We start from the raw sequence: 12,197 nt of genomic DNA on the forward strand, positions 1-12,197 counted from the left end.
CAATGACTGTGAAGATTCTAAACTAACACAAGTCTCATATGTGTCCACTTTAAGGGTATTACACGGAAACACACCATAATAACATGAATCAAATATGTACTTTATTCATTTACAATAAATGTCATAATGTACATCATGTTGATTGGAGTTAAGGGCATACGTTGTTTAACAATCAGGTCAAACGGTCGGCCCGTTCTGACAAAAAAATAATAAAAAAAAAACGATCAAAACCATTTGAATGGTTAACTACTCGGATAAGAGATTTGCTAACCAAAACCAATGATTTTGGACAAATTTCCCGATTTTGGGGAAAACTGAAACCGATCACCTGACCGGTTCCCAATTTTTCTGGTCTGATCGTCCGGTCCAGTCTGGTTTTGAAAACATGAAACGTAGCCTTAAGATATTATATAGAACAAACCAAATACATGGATACATATATGTATAGAGATATACAGTAATATGAAAATATAAGGGCTCCCTCCACCAAAATCAAGGTCGTAGAATGGGAACCTCAGCCAGCTATCCACCTCCAGATTGGGACACAGAACCGATTTATCCATGTCTGCTGTTGGAATGAGACCCTCCTCCTTCACCCTGCTGCTTGCATAGTCGATGAATGGTTTAATTGTAGTAAGTAGTAACTGTTGTTCACCTCTGCAACTGCTTCATGGATGATCTTGGCCGCAAAGGACAATGGCTCACGCAGCAAGTCCTTCACCTTCGCACTTGGGAATGTCCACAGCACCAGATTCCCGAGTGACTCGTTCTGTACGCGAGGGCTCAGCCTCGACCGACCGTTCACTGAGATCCTAACTTTCGTCCTCTCGAAACCATTGAGCCCACGAGCCCTGGTTATGGCTCTCCAAAGATGAGCAACCAAGCTCTCGAACGTGCTGTAAGGCCTGTTACGACCGTTCCCCGATGAAGCCTTGGCTTTGAGCTTGACTAGAAACACCAACGTGAAGTGAGCCTTGTGTACGACGATATCATCATCATCATCGGCTGAGGTTTCAAAGAGGATACACTTCGTTGAGATTCCTGCTCATGTATTCCACACCTCTGTGTTCGAACTCCATCAGTGATAATAGATTCATATGGAAGAAAACGCCAAACCTTACAGATATGAATGGACTGAAACCTAGTATACTTTTCACCTTCCGCATAAAATCTTTAGTTATTAGAAAGTTATTAATATGCCTAAACCCAACCCAACTTGGGTTGGCGGAACTGGCACCCAATTCTCATTTTTAGTGGAATGGAATACCATGGGAATGACAATTCTCTCCTTCAACTGATTTCAATTTTTATGTGAACCAAACAAGCAAAGAAAATAATCATTCCATTTCCAATTCAGAAGGATTTTGATTTTAATTATGATTCTGATTTTAACTACAAAGCAAACAGACCCTAAAGTCTCTGAGATGTTCTTTGTCATTGTCACCAAATAGTGGCTATACCCAAGAGATTTATATGGAAGAAAACGCCAAACCTTACGGATATGAATGGATTGAAACCTAGTATACTTTTCACTTTCCACATAAAATCTTTAGTTATTAGAAAGTTATTAATATGCCTAAACCCGACTCAACTTGGGCTTGGATTTTAAGTCCTTGGGCCAAAGAAGTGTGGTTGGGTCCGAACCTAGTCCCTAGGCAGCCCAAATCTGGCCTGAGCCTAGTCCAACTATATATATATATACACACACACAAACACTACTTTAAAAAGCACGGATAGCCTCTAAGAATATTTCTAGATTTTTTGAGGATAAAATTTACTCTTTCATAATTAAATTTATTAGTAAAAATGAAGGCAAATAGGGTAATCAGTTATTGATATTAAATGAGTTAAAAAGAAGTAATTTTAAAATATTAAATGCATTCAATTCTCTCTCATTAAATTCAACATTTAAGGTATTAACTTCCATTCATCTTCATTAAATCATATTAATAACTTGGACATGTCATTAGTGTTGAATTTAATATCCAAACTTGGACCTGCCCAAGTTGCACACCTAAAATGATGTTAATGCACTCATTAGTGCCATCGTTTTTGAATCATTGTTGACCCAAATGGTTAGACTGTTCAGCCCGAAAACCGTCCAAACAACCAGTTCCATTTCACTCCTAACTCGCTCCTGGGTTAAAAACCATTGACTTCGTCAAAAAACCGTTGACCCAGACAATCAAATCGTCGACTCGTTTGACTTGGACAACGGTTCACAGTATAAACTTTCAGGAGAGAAACACACGAACTCAGATCTGAGTTCGTGTCTCAGATTTGAAGAAGAAGAAGAAGAAGAAGAAGAAGATATGAGAACTCGGATTGTTGCCGCAGCCTCGCCATCGTCGGTGAGCATCGAACCACCCTCCTCTTCCTTCTTTTTCCCTCCTTCCCTCCTTCTTCCCTCATTCCTTTCCTTTCTCTTTTCTTTTTTCCTTTCTCCTTTCTTTTTTTCTTTTCTTCTTTCTTTCTTTTTCTTTTCTTTCTCAACAGACAACATCTCTTCTCTCCTTTCTCAAATCTCATAACTCATATAAAATATTTGCCTTAATATGCAAACTGTCCGAACCGTTTGACCCAGACGGTCGAAACCGCTGACCTGAAAACCGGTAGCTAGAACGGTTCCATTTCCGGTTGGTTTTTAAAACCTTGGTGTCATCTATTTAATAATATTAAATAATAATAATATTCATTGAAATAATAATAGTAAATATTATTTCATAATATTAAAAAATATTTATTTAATAATAATAAATATTATTATATATAGTATTTATTATTTACATAATAATAACATTTATTTAATAATAATATTTTTGTTATATATAGTTATTATTAATATTTAGTAATAATATTTATTTAACAGTAATAGTAAATAATAATGCTACTATGATTTAATAATAATAAATACTTATTACTAATAAATAATTATTATAAAATGATAAACAATAATATTTAGGGAAAATTCCCTATCCAACCCTGTACTTTGGCTCGAGTGACAATTTGGTCCCTGAACTTTAAAATATGATTGGATTGTCACATTTTGAAAGTTTGGGTACTGAGTTGTCACATTTTGAAAGTTCAAGTACTGAATTATCACATGTTAAATAAATATTATTATAAATTAAATATAAATAATGATTTATTTCAACAAATCATAAAATCTTTTCAAATATGGGTTTTAAATGTTAGAGTATAGCTCCATCTCAAACGATTAATGAATAATAGGTTTTTGACTTTTTAGACCTCAAATTTATCAAATGCCCACATAACATGGTTTTTAAAACCAAACTGGTCAGGGCATCAATTTTCAGTTTGGCAGTTCAACTGTTCGGGACGAGCGGTTCGACCCGTGACATCATAAATAAATAAATAAATAAAAAACAAAAAATACTTATATATAATAAAAAATACCAAAGAAATTTAAATAAAATACAAAAAATACACAGAAAAATATAGGAAAAAGAACACCATATGAAAAAAATAAAAATATCTAAATATAAAAATTATAAAATACAGAAAATACAAAAAAAAACAGAAAAATTCCAAAAAATATAGAAAATTTTCCAAAAATAAGGATTAATCAAGGCATAAGGAAGGGGCTGCTCTTAATTTATCAAGGCACAGTGAAGGGGCAACTCTTAATCAGTTAATTGATTGATTCAATTGAATCAAGAGCTTCCTCATCAATCGGTAATTAAGTGACCCCTTTAGAGTCATTTTCTTTCAATCTCAAGTTGTTTCTAGAAATCCTATCAAAGAAAAAATCTCTAGAAAAGTTAATTCATGCTTACTAAACAAGCATATATACCATTCTAGCAGGTCCAAAGAATTCAAAAAAATCAATTAAATCACAAAAAAAATCAGAAAAAAACTATACCTTCAGTGATTCGCCATCGGTGGGCTTGAACAGTTTGTTGCTGCAAGTTGCTTGCCGTTTGCCGCTACAAGTGCTTGGGTGACTCTTTTCACCGTTGCAAGTTCACTGATCGCCGTCAGATGCTAGAGTTGATGGCCGCCGCAGGTGGTAGGGTGTGAGGGTTAAGACTTAAGAGTTGAGAGGACTGAGAAGTGACTAAGTGAGGAGGGAACTCGGGAACCCTAAAGGCTAAACCAAATAAGGGACCGGGATTGGGATTTGAAGATCGTGAGATATAATTGGCATTTTATTTTTTGTTTTTATTTAAAACATTAAAAATAAAATTATTAACCTGCGAACCGCTGCCCGGGTCAAACTGTTTAGCAGTCCGGTTGCCTGGATCATCGGGTTTTTTGACTTTTCAATGTTTTTTTTCAATTTTCCGATTTCTAATAAAACCAGACCCGAATGACTGACTGGTTACCAGTTTTTCCGGTCTGACCGTCCAATCCAGTCCAATTTTAAAAACCATGCCACGTAAGATACCTACGTTTATGCCAAAAAATAAAATAAAATTTATACACAGACCAAATAAGCTTCATATAACGCAATCGGTTACCAAAGACTGTTGGTTCTCCGTGAAGCATTGTCAAGAGTGAAGTAAGAGGAGCTCCTTCCTTCAGCTTCTTGACTCCAAACAACTACAGCCGACCAAATCCACTATTCCTGTTCCCTCCACCTAAACAAATATATGAATCTGACATTTGCCCAATTTGGAGACCAATTTCTTTCAATCAAGTCAAATCATTCCTATAGCTAATGAGACAAACCCATTAATTTTCTGATACCATCTCTTTTTTCTATGATCAATTTGGCCACTTTAGCATTCCAAATCCTAGTAAAATTTTATTTTTCTAAACCTACGCAATTCAACTCGGGACTCACCATCTTCCAGAAAATAGACTGTTAAGCTGCCGGCCGTTCCAAGGATTTCTGCTCCATAACTCAGTGGGAGTTGGACACATTGAAGCTATTTCTGGATTCTGGTGACGTCATTTTTTTTTTACTGCTGGAATATGCGAACAAGGTGCTTTAGCATTGACCAGAGGCCTCTACTCCTGATCATCCATGATCTGGGTTCATGGTTTGTATGTCGCTGTTGGGTTGATTCATTTTGGGCTTACCCATGATTGTGATTATATTTAACTTTTCTGGTTTGGTTAGTGGGAATAGAAGACTGAAATTGGAATTGGAAGGGCCTATTTTTATTCCAATTATTTGGTTGGGCGGAATCCTAATCCCATTTTTATTTTTAATAAAATGGCACTTCTCCATTTGTGGAAATGATCATTCTTTGCACCCCTTTGGGAGTGAGATTCTATTTCAACTGATACTAATTCTAATTCTGATTCCTATCTGAACTGAATAGATTATAGAAATAGATCATTTGGATTTTGATTCTAATTCCAATTTCAATTTTAGCTGCAAATCAAACGAAATTATTTAAACAATTGGTGGAAGATAAAAAAAAAATCAACATTTAATCAGGTTAAGCTCACCTAATACAGTTGGAACCAAGGTTCAAAGTATCAATACAGGCCATATAGGTGATTTTTTTTTTGTTTTTTTTTAACTTTTTTCGATTCTGATGCAGAGAATTCATTAAGGCCCGATAACCTTCTGAACCATGACCTAACCCGAAACACTCCCTGTAGAGATATATCAAAAAGGCCACGATACAATACGAACCGATACATAACAATATTTTGAACATTGGTTGAAACCATTTTCACCATTCGAAGTGGTGCCGATCGAGTCCTGAACGACTCAGTGACTCACAAACACCAACTGAGCATTGATAGCCCCTTCAACGCCATATGAGATCAATCCAAGTCAGATTAGACCCGGTAAAAAAACAAAGCAAACAAACAAACAAACGATGAATCGGTATTAATAGTCCAAGTAAAGAGTTGACACCGTTTGAAGCTACAAAGCCACCTTTCATGTGTCAAACAGTCATTGCCTTAGCGGTTTTATGCGGAAGAATTGGAGCCCTTCTGATCCTCGTAGGACTTCTGGTGTTGAAGCAATACTACCTCTCTCTGTAGTTGGAATTGGAGTGGTCTATCTTCCCATATGTTTAATTCAAATGGGGATTAGAATCAGAATTGAAATCTAACATGGTGTTTGGAAGCGTAGGTGATTTTTGGGACCGATTTTCAAGAAAAAACGTCCATGCTTTCAAGACAGTTAATTTGGGCATCCACAAATATGGCAAGCTTAAGTTTAATATCGCCTTCAAAAAAAGGGAAATTGTCTAAAACCCACCATCAGTTTTTCTGAATTCTCTTAAACTCACCATAATTTCACAAAAAAACACTTCTGCCACATAGGCATTGAGCAACGCTATGCTGTTTGGTAAGGCGATTTTCATCACTGTTTTTCATATATGTGCTGACAGGTAAGTACCACATAGGATACACATCAGTCAACCGTTGGGGGAAATGGTTCACCGATGCATGAAATGCCAAATTTGACATTTAATGCATCGGTGGGGTCCCGATTTTTGAAGCATGTCCAATTTTTTAATAATTAGCTAAACCAAACAATGAGATACATGAATGTTTGTTGAAACACCTATGTGGATCTGACGTGACACCGTTTTTTTTGAAAAACGGCCACGGTTCCAAACATCCCCTAAATTAGTTGGGATGGATTCTCATTCCCAAAGGAAGAGAGTGGAAATGATGAATCCTTAAATGGGAGAATGCCATTCCACTAAGAATGGAAATGGGATTTCGATTCTACCCAATCAAATGGTTGGATCAATTCCATATCCCTATTCCCACAAAACAACCAAACCTTAACACTGTGTTTGGTTTGAAGGAAAAATTAGGAAAATAAAAGGAATGGTAAGAAAACTTTTACAAATCTTATATAAAATTTTCTACCTTTTCCTTCCTTTCCCTACATTTTCCTTCAAAACAAACATAGTCTAAATTAAATCAGATTCAATGTCGGTTAAATGAAATAGAAATGCCAAATACAATCCGTAAATCACATGTTCTCCCATTTTCCCTTGTTTTGGTTTAAATAGGAAAGAAAAGCAGAGGAATTACTAGCGTCGGTGGGTGCTTCAACAAACAAATCAAGATTTTTTTTTTTTTTTTAAAAACAAAAAGGAAATCAGGAATACTAAAGAATCTTCCATATGACAATTCTTTATTGTAGAGGCAACTCCAAAGTCCAATACGAGGGCTCCTCTCATCTGATAATTCAGATTAACTGAACGCAATGGGTGTATTAGGATTCTGTGGAACCAATGATAATGACCAACGTCAGTTATAAAATGGTTGGGCCCATGACGAGAAGTTGAATGTTATGGGCCCCAAATGTGTTGGATTATTTAATTGCACGTATGGATTGACTAACCTTTGATGGCTGTTTTGGCCTTATGGGTGAGTCTTCTTCCACTTTATAATAGCAAGGATCCGGATTTGCTTATCACAACATATTACATTATTGTTCATGTTCGTCCTTCATATATTGGGAATATCTTTTGTACTTTATATCAATAATATTCCTTATGTGTGGCTGGGTGAGGGTGATCAGCAATTTGTGGTCACCAATATTCAAATTCTAAATCAGCAATATGTTGTGGTCAGCAATATTCTATAGCCAGAGATGGTATGGTTGCAGGTCACATGCACTTTATGGTTGGGTGGGGAGTTATTCTTGATCTGAGTCGAGATTGCCTTCACAGAGAGCGTACCTCACACATGCCTACTAAACATCTCAGTATGCATTGGGAACATCTTCCATACTTGTGTCATGTGTCATGGGGAGATGTTCCCGGTGCACGGTTGGGGTGTTTTATGGTGAGCATGTGATCACTATTGATTCCATCATTCATAACACATCCATCAAGTTCAGCCAATCAGTTCCTAGGAAAATAATATTTGATAGTGTATGCCCTAAACTCTAATCAAAATGATGTACATTATGACATTTAATGTAAATGAATGAAGTACATATTTGGTTCATATTATTATGGTGTGTTTCTGTGTAATACACTTAAATTGGACACATATGAGACTCGTGTTAGTTTAGAATCTTCACAGCCATTGGATAGATCTGGGGAGATTTATCCTGTCAAGGCTGACACTGATGTGCCGCCAAGTTGGTTGGGGTGGTTTGTCTCAACTGCCAGGGTGAGACCTGAGGTACATGCAATGTGAGTTTTCTTGAAACCCTGAACTGGACCAGAATTCCAGTATTGCCCTGGACCTTGGAGATAGATGGGCAAAACTGGAATGTTACACATGACCCCTAGACTTGATTACCATACTGCACAAGGTGTCGGATTTGGCTGTCTTGGATATGCTAATCAGTGAGATCCTTTGAGGGGGTCAAAACTTAGGTATGTTGGGACAATCCGAGAATTCATTTGAGTGGGTGATCATAGTGACTGGATCAGCCCCTTTGTCGGACAAAGTGAATGATCGGGGATGCATTTTCTTTGATGGAAACCAAAACTGTCGACAATCGATTTCAACTGTTGAAATTTGTTTTGCAAAATATATATATATATATATATATATATATATATATATATATATATATAGGGTTTCAAAATGTTTGCAAATGGTTTAAATTCCTAGGATCCATGTGAGTAGAGCGCGCAACGCTGTACCTTGTAGCCGAGGGAGAGGTCCTCTCTTGTCGAGTAGTGTTTGATCATTATGAGCTGAGAGGTTAAGTCTAAGACCATTGAGGGTAATACCTGATGGGCTAATCTTGCATCTGTCCACAGTCCTTGGGTTTTTATAAGGTGGCTTGACCCAATGACCATTTAGTGTAAATGTTGGGCCCATTAAGAGCCCATGATGATGGACTCAAGGGTTCACTGTCTCCTACAGTGAATTCGGCCAGGCCTTGTAACAGAGGCTGGGTTGAACCCATGTGACTGATGTGTAGATCAATGTTTGGGTCCCACGCCATACAAGGATATCCAAGTGGGCAGCAGTTTGGAGGATAAGTGAGCACATGGACTTAATGGGCCTAAAGCCCAATTTAAACTGACTTGATTAGATTAATTAAAGAGGGACGGTTCTGGGATTTAGATCAGCATATAGGATAAGGGATTGTCCCTATCCACTTAGAGAGTCCAGATCCAAGTAAAGATTTGGATCAGGAAACTCCTAATTAGATTAGGGGGGGTGATTTTTATCTGCAGATAAGATAATGGATTATCCTTATCTCTTAAAGAGAGTCCAGATCCAAATACAAGATTTGGATTAGGAAACTCCTAATGGGATTAGGAGATGCTCTCTTTAAGGCTATAAGTAGAGGAGGAGGGCGAATCTCCAGTTTATCCTTCAGTCTACTGATTCAAGAGAGAAAATAGCATACAGTTGGACTGCCTCTATCTTCTGCTCTTGTTCTCTCCTGCTATTGCCGTCATAACCAGTTTGATCTCCACCTGTAGGAGCGATCAAGAAGAGTTCTTGATATTATCTTTTGGGAGAAAAGATAATCAGAAGTCGTGCTCACCTGCCCTCCATCGAGTTCTTGCTGAAGAATTCGGTTCTTGCTGAAGAACCATCCTGCTAATTCTGCTCCACCCTACACTGTGTCATCTTCAGTGGGAGCAGTCTTTGGTATTCTCCTTGGGCGTGAACACCTTCGTTGGGGGTTACTACTACTCCGTATTAGGTATATCTCTCTCCTACCTTTTGGTTTCAGATCTGGTCTGGTTTAGGTTCAAGATTGATCATTGAAAATGCAGTTTTCTAAAATTGGGAATGTGATTCCCACATGGGAGAGAGAGAAATTGTTGAAACTTCACCCAACCTACCTGTAAGGTTCGACCATCCACATGATGGATCTCTCATCCCTTCAAATAATGCCATAGACCCCCACTCTTACTAAGTAGATATTTTGTGCCTTTTCTTATCTTATTATGTGAAACTCATTTTCAGAGGAAACAACATTTTGACATACATTTCTATGGTGCTTTATATGTAATAAAACACAATAAACAATTGTTGCATCGCACTTCATGCCTAAACAGTTTTTTCCCCTAATTTCAAATACATAAATAAAATGGAAACATATCATAATGCCAAACATCACCTTACTACAAGTCATCGTTGGCTGACAGAATGGGATCTGCTCCTCACAAATGGGCGCCTCACAGGCACATCCACCGTGCATTAGGAATTTCTCCCATGAATAATAAGTACGGAAGATGTTCCCAATGCATGGTTGGATGTGCGTGTGAAGTTAGCGTGAGGCGCCCTGTGTGAGGAGCATGTCCGGTCTCTTGGCTGACAAACACAAAAACACAAATTGGTCACTTTGTGCAAAAAAAAAAAGTTCAATTTCAAGAAAGATTCAATTCATGTGTGAAATACATGCAATTTTTATTTGTTGTCTTCCTCTTTTCTTCTTCTTTTTTCCTCTTTTTACAAGTAAAATCAAGAAAATTTGCTCAACTCTAATGGATCACTCCGGCCCATTGGACTTAGCTTTGTCCCATTCAGAAGCTCTGGAAGGGACGTTTGAAAGCTAAGGACACCTAACAACTATTTCTAATTGCACTTGTTTTACACGCTTTTATGTGCTGAGGTATCGGCCTATAAAGGGAGTTGTGATCACTGCTGATGAGGGGTGATTTGGCCCGACCTAGTAAGTAAAGGTCATGTGGACATGACCTACCAGCAAGATGACAAATCGGCAAGGGGAGCCTAGTCAGCAGTTCGGGAGCCCGGGTGTTCGGGCACCTCGGCACCAAAGCCAGTTCGACACCCAAGTACCGAAGTGACACATAATCAACTCCAGAAGCTTCTCAGTGAACTCCGAATCTCCTGGGTTCACGTCGCGTAATGACAGACCTTATCCTCTCCCCACCTGGATCGGACGGTAACGATAGACTTCATTGACTGGTACATTTCTCTCCTTCTAAAGCGAAAATGAATCTCATCTACACGGGCCAAGGATCTCGGAGTCATTTCATGAGACCCACGACAGCTCAACTATATAAGGGCATCAACCCCCCCGGACTAGGTACGCGCGATTTGCACATTCTAGCTCTCCTTGTTCTCAAACTCTCAGCTCGCATATACTATTACTGACTTAAGCATCAGAGTGACCTCACTAGGTTAGCTACCCCAGGTTCTCTGATACATCCCTTTCTTTGCAGTTCAAGCAACCTACTTGGCGACAGGCATCCAAGCTTCCCTATAGCTAGGAGCATCCAGATCGCACACCATCAATTGGTGCCGTTAGTGGGAAACGATCGAAAGGTCATCCCAATCCCAGTCTCAATCTCAATGGCATTTTCCAGCAATACCGGAAAGAGCGACATGAACGTTACTAGGGGGCAAGAGCAGCAAACGACTATTCCCCAAGGTCCCTCGGTGACCATAGGTCAGTTCACCATTCTCCTGTCAGTCTCGGGGGTCCCATCACTGTTTGTGCTGCACACCACCCAATAGTTGAATATCCCATTCCCCCAAGTGAACACCACGTTCTCGGAGCCCTCTGTGATTCCCCCTAGGGTCGGGCATTACCAATTTAACGACCTTGTTTAGAGCGTTCAGACGATACAGATCTAGATGCAACAGATTCACCAGTTCCAACACTTTTAGCAATATTACTTCTACCAGCAATACCAGCAGCAGTTTCCACCGCTGCAACCGAACCAACCAGCAGGTCAACATCAGAGACAGACTCAGAACCAGAACTAGCACTGGGCTCATCAGAACGTCTGCCAGTCTCCTCACAACGATGAGAGAACTTCACAAGTATCGGTCCCTTCCTTGGGACGAACCCCACCATGGTGTTACGGTCTGACACAGGCTTAGCCTTGCCTACGCTTGGCAGTATTACATTAAGGGACATCACCGTCATTTTTGCCTATAAGATTTTTGGGAGAATTGATGTTATCTTCAGGCAGACCACCAAAAGCTTAATGTACTCTTTGAGGGGTGGTCGACCTCCTTGGGTGCCTAACCTTGTCACTCCTAAACCATCATCCCTTGTGGGGCAGCCCTGGTTAATGGCTAGCATGGCTACCAGGGTTCCTCATGGGCGCACACATGCTCATGGGGACAGTGCATGGATTGACACTACGCTACCGATACTCAAGGGAGGCTTGGCATGCGGGCCTGGCTCAAGCATGACCCTTCACCATGTCAGCCCCTTGCCCAAGCTAAATGAGCTATCCCGTTGCCCATAGCGCACGAGTGTGTTGTGGCTCAAGCGGTTGCCTATCGTCATGGCACACAGGTGCCCACATCATTGGCATACAAGAGACCCATCACATTGGTGA

This window comes from Nelumbo nucifera, chromosome 2, assembly GCF_055504915.1.
Source record: "Nelumbo nucifera cultivar China Antique chromosome 2, China Antique-T2T, whole genome shotgun sequence".
In the NCBI taxonomy this organism is placed as follows: Eukaryota; Viridiplantae; Streptophyta; class Magnoliopsida; order Proteales; family Nelumbonaceae; genus Nelumbo; species Nelumbo nucifera.